We start from the raw sequence: 9,165 nt of genomic DNA, 5'->3' as shown, positions 1-9,165 counted from the left end.
GGTGGTTTCTGATAGGAGGTTGGTTAGCTCAGTTGGCTGGATAGCTAGTTGAAAATGTGTTGCTGGAAAAGCGCAGCAGGTCAGGCAGCATCCAGGGAACAGGAGAATCGACGTTTGGGGGGATGAAGAAACTGGTGAAGTCCAAGTTCATCCCCTGCGGTTGGAGTGTTCCCAGTCGGAAGATAAGACGCTCCTCCTCCGACCGTCGGGTTGTTGTGGTTTGGCGGTGGATGAGTCCAATGACCTGCATATCCTCGGTGGAGTGGGAGGGGGAGTTGAAATGCTGTGCCACAGGTTGGTTGGGTTGGTTCGTCCGGGTGGCCCAGAGGTGCTCTCTGAGTCGCTCCGCGAGTAGGCGGCCTGTCTCCCCAATATAGAGGAGGCCACACCGGCTGCAGCGGATGCAGTAGATGATGTGGGTGGAGGTGCAGGTGAATCTGTGGCGGATATGGAAGTTTCCTTTGGGGCCTTGGAGAGAAGTGAGGGGGGAGGTGTGGGCGCAAGTGTTGCACCTCCTGCGGTTGCAAGGGAAGGTGCCGGGAGTGGTGGTTGGGTCGGTGGGGGGTGTGGATCTGACAAGGGAGTCGCGGAGGGAGTGGTCTCTACGGACAGCTGATAGGGGAGGGGAGGGAAATATATCCTTGGTGCTGGGGTCTGTTTGGGGGTGGCGGAAGTGACGGCGGATGATGCGCTGTACATGGAGATTGGTGGGGTGGTAGGTGGGGACCAGTGGGGTTCTGTCCTGGTGGCGGTTGGAGGGGCGGGGTTCAAGGGCGGAGGAGCGGGAAGTGGAAGAGATGCGGTGGAGGGCATCGTCGACCACGTCGGGGGGGAAATTGCGGTCCTTGAAGAAGGAGGCCATCTGGGTTGTACGTTTTTGGAACTGGTCCTCCTGGGAGCAGATGCGGCGGAGACGAAGGAATTGGGAGAATGGGATGGCGTTTTTACAGGGGGCAGGATGGGAGGAGGTGTAGTCCCAGGTAGCTGTGGGAGTCGGTCGGTTTGTAGGAGATGACCGTACAAGTACAGAGTGAGGCAATTCCGGCGCCAACATAAGTTGCCATGCAGGACTTCCTTCTCAATCTCTCTCCTTGCCTGAGGTGCAGTAACCCTCGGGTTAAATCACCGCCAGTCATCTCTCACCAATGAGAAAGCAGGTCCATGGTGACTTTCATTGTCATAGGACCCCCACAATGCAGAAAGAGGCCATTCGGCCCATCCTCCGAAAAGCATCCCATCCAGACCTAGGCCTGTACTCTTAGCTCCACAACCCTGCATTTACAAGGGCTAAAGGGTGAGGCTTAGTGGTTAGCACTGTGGCCTCAAAGTGTCAGGGATCCGAGACTGCTTCCATCCTCAGGCAAGCACCTGCGTACACTTTGCAAGTTCTCTCTATATGTGTGTGGGCTTCCTCCCACAGTCCGAAGATGTTCAGATTGGATGGTTTTGCCATGCTACATTGTCCAGGGGTGTGCAGGCTAAGTGGATTAGCCATTGGAAATGTAGGGTTACGGAGTAGTTTGTTGAGGAGGGGGGCGGGGTGTGGTGGCAGTGAGGATCTTGATATGATGTTGTTTGGAGAGTTGGTGTGAACTCAATGGGTCAAATGGCCTGCTTCCACACTATAGAAATCTTACATACAACCTATTTTCACTGACATTAAACAAGAACCTCGGTGTGAAAATAATTGTCAATTGTTTCCATTGTGTCTCCATGATGGTGCAACCAACAAGCACCCTCTTTTCATACTGTATAACGGAACCAGACCCTTCAGCCCAACTCATCCATACCGACCAGGTTTCCTGAACTGCACTAGCCCCATTGCCTGCTTTTGGTCCATATTCTTTTCAACCTTTCCTTTCCAAGTCTGGTCTCTTGCATCCCAATCATGAGGAACATCAAATGAATAGCTTTGACTTAACATCTCCTCCATTGAAGGGGTGTAGGGTGTGCCTACACTCCAAGGACTGCCCCACTAGCTCCCTGATGAAGGAGCAGCGTTCTGAAAGCTTGAACATCCAATTAAACCTGTTGGACTATAACCTGGTGTTGTGTGATTTTTAATGCAGTTCAAATAGTCAGATCAACACCATCTTCTCAAAGGAAATTATGTATGAGCAATAAGTGTGGACTGAAGTGTTTGTTCAGAGTTTGATGGAGAAGAAAAGAATATTCTAACCTTGAATTCAACTTTCTGAAGATACTGTCATTGACATGCAGCTGTCATAGTTACAATGGTCAACAAAGCCTGGTCAATGGACAACATCAGACATAGGAATAACATCACAAATATAGGAATGTGAAGATACAATTAAGTCTCAGGGCTCTTTCATATTTCAATGAGATTGTGGCTTACCAACGACCTACATTGTGTATTGGTTTTTTTGTCCCAAATTTCTTAATCGCTTCGGTTCTCAAGAAAACCTACCAAATTCAGGGTTAAAAATCAACACTTGACCTCATATGTCATGGAAGAGATTCAAACGTTCCCCTACTCTTTGAATGAAGATGTACTTCCCAATTTCACTGCTGAAAACTTTGGCTCAAATATTTAAAGTAGAATGAAGGTGCACCATCTCAGTATTGGGGCGGCACGGTGGCTCAGTGGTTAGCGGTGCTGCCTCACAGCACCAGGGGCCTGGGTTCAATTCCCACCTCGGGCGAATGTCTGTCTGGAGTTTACACATTCTCCCTGTGTCTGTGTGGGGTGCTCTAGTTTCCTCCCACAGTCCAAAGATATGCAGGTTAGGTAAATTGGCCATTCTAAATTGCCTGTAGTGTTAGGTGCATTAGTCAGAGGGGAATGGGTCTGGGTGGGTTACTCTTTGGAAGGTAGGGTTGGGCTGAAGGGCCTGTTTCCACACTGTAGAGAATCTAATCATAAAGTGCCTCCAATTTAATATGAAAATAGGCAAAGCTCTATTTCTTTATCAGAGAGTCATGAATCATTGGAATACAGTTTGTTAGAGAGCATTAGAGATGAAGTGGTTGGATATTTTTAAAGCAAAGATGGATAACAAGGGAGTCAAAGGTGATTAGGTGCAGGCAACAATGCAGAACTGAGATTACAATCAAGTTAGCTGTGATCTGATCAAATGTTCAACCAGCTCTGAGGGGCAAGTGATCAGAAAGGATGTGATGGACTTTGAGGGGTTCCAGAGGAGGTTTACGAGAATGATCCTGGAAATGTATGATAGCCATGGTGCCAATGTCCAATTAATAATGTCTTTTCTGAGTGCATTATATGTTTTGTTGAGACTAGATTGTTACAGCATCATACTGCACGGAAACAGGCCCTTCAGCCCAACTCATCCATGCCGACCGGGTTTCCAGAACTGCACTAGCCCCATTGCCTGCTTTTGGCCCATATTCCTTTAAACCTTTCCTATTCATGTATCTGTTCAATGTTTTTTAAATGTTGAAGTTGTACCAGCCTCCACCACTTCCTCTGGCGGCTTGTTCCATACACATACCACCGTGTGTGAAAACGTGGCTGCTCAGATCCCTTTTAAATCTTTCCCCTCTCACCTTAAACCTTCGCCCTCCAGTTTTGGACTCCCCTACCCTGGGGGAAAGACCTTGGCTTTTCACCTTATCTTATGCCCCTCATAGATTTTATAAACCTCTATAAGGTCACCCCTCAGCCTCCAATGCTCCAGGGAAAGCAAGCCCAAGCCTCTCCAGCCTCTCGTTATCATTCAAACCTTCTAGTCTCGGTAACATCCTTGGAGTTCTTTTTTGCACTCTTTTCAGTTTAATAATATCCTTCCTGCAGCAGGACGACCAGAATTGTACGCAGTGCTCCAAACGTGGCAGTCTCATTTTTTTTTCCCCAACCCGAAGGCAAGTTAACTTCTTGCATCTACCTTGACGTGGCTTTGCAGCTTCAAGCAGTTTGACTTGTCTCAGTCCAATTTGCAACATTGGAAAGTCCAAAAATCATCTCTTCAAAATCAAGGGGCACAGCTTCCACACAGCAGCGGATAACTTGTTCTTAATGTGTCATTTGAGGGATAAATGTGAACACCAGGAAAATCCTCCTGTTCTTCTTCAAACTGCAACAAATTATCTTTGCTCCTGTGAATGAAAATTGTAGAGATTCTGGAGAAGGGGAGGTGGAGATGAAGGGTATGTGGGTAGATTGTTTGCATTTTGAAAGAGCCATCACAGATTCGATGGACCGAATGGTTCCTACGACACAGTACTATTGAGATTTCTCAGTGCAGCCTGAGGGCTCTGCTGCTTTCAGTCAGACCAGCAATTAAATCCTTTATTATGGGTTTTATTCTGTCATGGGTTGTTAATCACTGGGAAAAGAATTAAACCATTTGCAGTATAAATCATTAATGAGAGAAGACTTTTATATCATTTGTCAAGAATGATGCCAAATTAAGATGTCAGAGGTAAAACATTTATAAACACAGATTTGGAAGGGAGATTAGTTGTTCCTCGATCAGTATTCATTTGATAACACTTAGTCATTTCCGATATTGCAGCAGTGATATGGCACTCCATCAGCACTTCATTGAATATATTCTGAGATTGTGAAAGGTGCTATGTAAATGCAAGTTCTTGCTTTTGTACCATTGTTCAAACAAAGGAAAAAAACCTGGTATCTGTTTTTCCAGATTTGAAAACCAGGAAGTGATGGGATGACATCACATAAGGAGAGAAGGCTCATTCATGTTCAGTAAAGTTTACGTCATTATGGTCCTATTCTTGTTAGAGAGAGGGACAATTGCTGATTTAACCTGCGGGTCACCACACCTCAAGTGGGCAAGAGGTTGAGAAGGAGAGTCCTTCATGGTTACCTTAGCTCATACAGGACTTGAATCCACGGATGATCAATTGCACCATAGAAAATCCCAGATGGCCACCTTCTTCAAAGATCGCAATTTCCCTTCCCACGTGGTCAACGGTGCCTTCCAGCACATCTCCTCCACCTCCTGCCCCCCTGCCCTTGAACCCTACTCCTCCCAACGCAACGAGGACATTGGAAAGTCCAAAAATCATCTCTTCCACCTTCCACCCACTAACCTCTGTATACATCGCATCGTCCTTCGCCACTTCCGCCACCTACAAACACACCTTACCATTAGGGATATATTTTCCTCCCCACCCCTATCAGTGTTTCGAAAGGACCATTCCCTCTATGACTCCCTTGTCAGATCCACGCACCCCCATCAGCCTTCACCCCGCTCCCAGCACCTTCTCCTGCCGCCGCAGGAAATGCAAAACCTGCACCTACACCTCCCCCCTCATCACTGTCCAAGGCCCTAAAGGATCCTTCCACATCCAGAGTTTTACCCGTGCTTCCACAAACATCATCCACTGTATCCGTTGCACCCGATGTGGTCTCCTCTACACAGGATGCCAACTTGCGGGTCGTTTCAGAGAACATCTCCGGGACACCCGCACCAACCAACCCCACTGCCCTGTGGCCGAACACTTCAACTTCCCTTCCCACTCCGCCAAGGACATGCCTCCTCCATCGCCAAACCCTAACCACCCGACGTCTGGAGGAAGAACGCCTCATCTTCTGCCTTGGGACCCTGCAACCACATGGGATCAATGTGAATTTCACCAGTTTCCTCATTTCCCCTCCCCCCACCTTATCCCACTCCCAAGCCTCAAACTCAGCACCACCCTCTTGACCTATTCGTCGTCTTTCCCATCTATCTGCTCCACCCTCCTCTCCGACCTATCATCATTACCCCCACCTTCATCTACCTATCGAATTCTCAGCTACCTTCCCCCCAGCCCCACCCCCTCCCATTTAATTCTCAGCCCTCTTAGGCCACAAGCCTCATTCCTGATGAAAGGCTTTTGCTCAAATTGTCGATTCTCCTGCTCCTCTGATGCTGCCTGACCGGCTGTGCTTTTCCAGCACCACACTCTCGACTTCCTGTTAACTTTGCTGTGTTTTATTTTCTGGTGAGTGAAATAGGATGCAGGTGTCCTTCACAGGATCTTCCTCCCTCCTGCCTCGAGTCATCCATGAACAAAAGCATTTGAGAACTGCTGATCTGAAGAGAGGAGCCCTGTGGTTGAGCAAGTAAGAGACCTCTGAAAGGAAAACAGCAAATGGAACTGCCGGAACGCTGAAGAATCATAGAACATAGAAGATAGAAGAATACAGCGCAGTACAGGCCCTTTGGCCCTCGATGCTGCGCCGATCCAAGCCCACCTAACCTACACTAGCCCACTATCCTCCATATGTCTATCCAATGCCCATAAAGAGGGAGAGTCCACCACTGCTACTGGCAGGGCATTCCATGAACTCACGACTCGCTGAGTAAAGAATCTACCCCTAACATCTGTCCTATACCTACCACCCCTTAATTTAAAGCTATGCCCCCTCGTAATAGCTGAATCATCATCCTGGACTTGAAACGTGGGCTCTGCTTCTCTCTCCACAGAAGCTGCCAGACCTGCTGGGTTTGTCCAGAACACTTTGCTTTTATTTCACACTTTTCAGCCTCTGTTGTTTTGCTTATGTTAAGATACGCTGGCTTTGCTCAACAAAGAAACCCCAAAGAACTGTGGATGCTGGAAATCAGAGGCAAAATCAGAAATTGCTGGAGACGCTCAGCAGGTCTGGTGGCACCTGTGGAGTGAAAGCAGAGTTAACATTTTGGGTGCAGTGAACCCCCTCACTCAGAACGCTTGTTGAAGTGACTTAATGATTTGTTAATGCTGATGAATAGATTGATTTCATCCTTGAGATGTTAGTCACAAAGGAAATTGGAGGTCCTCCATCATTTATTTGAAGGCAATTTCCTCTAAACATTCTGTTGCTCCTGAGATCATGGAGTAAGGTCATCAGATGTTGCTTTGGAACGTGTACGCATGCCTCTGACGTTTTCCTTCAGTTGTCTTCCAGACTGTTAAGATCAGTTAGTTGTCACACTGGGGCAGTTTCTCCAATTCTGGCCTTTGCACATCCTTTTTCCCTTTGGTGGTTTTGCCTTCAGCTGCTCGGGTCCGAAGCTCTGAATTCCCTCCCTCAACCCAGCTCTGCCTTCTTAAAGCCCTCGTGGACCAAGCTTTTACCCAGCTTTGACCCATCAGCTGCCCCCTCAAAACCAAACATGACCACGATCATGACTTTGCAATGTCAGAAGGTGGTGGCAGCTCTGTGAGAGAGTTCTACAGGGACAACATTGATGTTGGTAGAGTGGCCTGTTCATCTTAGTAATGTCACCAGTGACCCAGAGTTGTTGAGCATTCAATCTCCACAGCCTCTCCCATCCCCCAGTCTCTCCATCAGCACTTGATCTGCGACTCCATGGTCTGGCTGCATTAGAGCTCTCAGTGCTCCCCACACTGCAGTTCTTCATCAGGCAAGTCAGTCTTCATCAGGGCCAGTCAGTCTTCATCAGGGCCAGTCAGTCTTCATCAGGGCTAGTCAGTCTTCATCAGGGTCAGTCAGTCTTCATCAGGGCTAGTCAGTCTTCATCAGGGCCAGTCAGTCTTCATCAGGGCTAGTCAGTCTTCATCAGGGCTAGTCAGTCTTCATCATGCCTTTGGCCTTGAGTTTCCCAGCACACAGGAAATAGCCAAGAGGATGTCAGTCTTCATCAGGGCTAGTCAGTCTTCATCAGGGCCAGTCAGTCTTCATCAGGGCCAGTCAGTCTTCATCAGGGCTAGTCAGTCTTCATCAGGGCCAGTCAGTCTTCATCAGGGCCAGTCAGAACACATGGTGCCTTTGGCCCTGAGTTTCCCAGCACACAGGAAATAGCCAAGAGGATGGCCACGTGTCTGCCGACAGGTGGATTCTACTTGGGATCAGAAAGTTCCCAAAGCTCTGCACCATTTCCAATATCCTCAATTGTGCTCTACACCCACAGCAATGTGATTGACTCTCAACTACAATCAGGGATGGGCAATAAATGCTGGCTTAGTGAGTGTCACCCTCATCCTGTGAAAGAATGCAGGAATGGTAGATGCCGTTTAATTCAGATAAACGCGAGGTGCTGCATTTTGGAAAAGCTAATCAGAGCAGGACTGACACACCAAATGGTAAGGTCCTGGCGAGTTTGGCTGAACAAAGAGACCTTGGAGTGCAGGTTCATAGGTCCTTGAAGGTAGAGTCGCAGGTAGATAGGGTAGTGAAGGTGGTGTTTGGTATGCTTTCTTTTATTGGTCAGAGTATTGAGTACAGGAGTTGGGAGGTCATTTTTCAGCTGTATAGGACATTGGTTAGGCCACTGTTGGAATATTGCATGCAATTCTGGTCTCCTTCCTATCGGAAAGATGTTGTGAAACTTGAAAGGGTTCAGAAAAGATTTACAAGGATGTTGCCAGGGTTGGAGGATTTGAGCTAGAGGGAGAGGCTGAACAGGCTGGGGCTGTTTTCCCTGGAGCGTCGGAGGCTGAGGGGTGACCTTATAGAGGGACGTGAGGGAAATGGATAGGGTAAATAGATAAGGTCTTTTATCCTAGGGTGGGGAAGTCCAGAACTAGAGGGCATAGGTTTAGGGTGAGAGGGGAAAAATATAAAAGAGACCTAACAGGCAACTTTTTCACATAGAGGGTGGTTTGTATGTGGAATGAGCTGCCAGAGGAAGTGATGGAGGCTGGCATAATTGCAGCATTTAAAAGGCATCTGGATGGGAAAATGAATAGGAAGGGTTGAGAAGGGTATGGGCCAAGTGCTGGCAAATGGAACTAGATTAGGTTCGGATATTTGTTTGGCATGGACGACTGGAACCGAAGGGTCTATTTCCGTGCTGTACATCTCTATGACTCTGTGATTCTCCTGTCATCAAGCTGCATGATATCCAGCCAGCTGAGTGAACCAGTCCCTGCCTTGTATAGAATACACTTGGCACTAAGATGTTTCTCATGACCGTAATCAAACAAGACTGCACCATAAAAGGAAATATCAGGGCAGATCACAAATGCTTTCCAACGCAACGCATACATCCCTTGATTCCTGTGAAACCCTCTTGTCTGTCCAGCGCAGTCTGGAATATTCAGGTTGGAATTCTAAATGCAGGTCATTCTGCAATAACATGCATTTCATGAAATGTGAATTTGCTATAGCATCTTCCCAACTAGGGGAGGGTGGAGGGGGATTGGTGCGGTATAAGGGAGGGTGGAGGGGGATTGGTGTAGGATAGAGGAGCGTGGAGGGGGATTGGTGCGGTATAGGGGAGGGTG

At 47.9% G+C, this 9,165-nt stretch overlaps 1 long non-coding RNA gene across 1 annotated transcript in view; it reads left to right on the top strand.

The window, feature by feature from the left end:
• The first annotated feature begins 8,948 nt into the window (after positions 1-8,948).
• Positions 8,949-9,165, top strand: part of LOC122549529 — a 7,201-nt gene continuing 6,984 nt past the window's right edge. The window contains exon 1 of the long non-coding RNA XR_006311553.1: positions 8,949-8,982. This is a non-coding gene — a long non-coding RNA (uncharacterized LOC122549529). The remainder of the gene's footprint in view (positions 8,983-9,165) is intronic.

Source organism: Chiloscyllium plagiosum, chromosome 4 (genome assembly GCF_004010195.1).
Source record: "Chiloscyllium plagiosum isolate BGI_BamShark_2017 chromosome 4, ASM401019v2, whole genome shotgun sequence".
Lineage (NCBI taxonomy): Eukaryota > Metazoa > Chordata > Chondrichthyes > Orectolobiformes > Hemiscylliidae > Chiloscyllium > Chiloscyllium plagiosum.
Note: the sequence above shows the minus strand (reverse complement) of the source record. Positions and strands in the feature narration are given on the sequence as shown.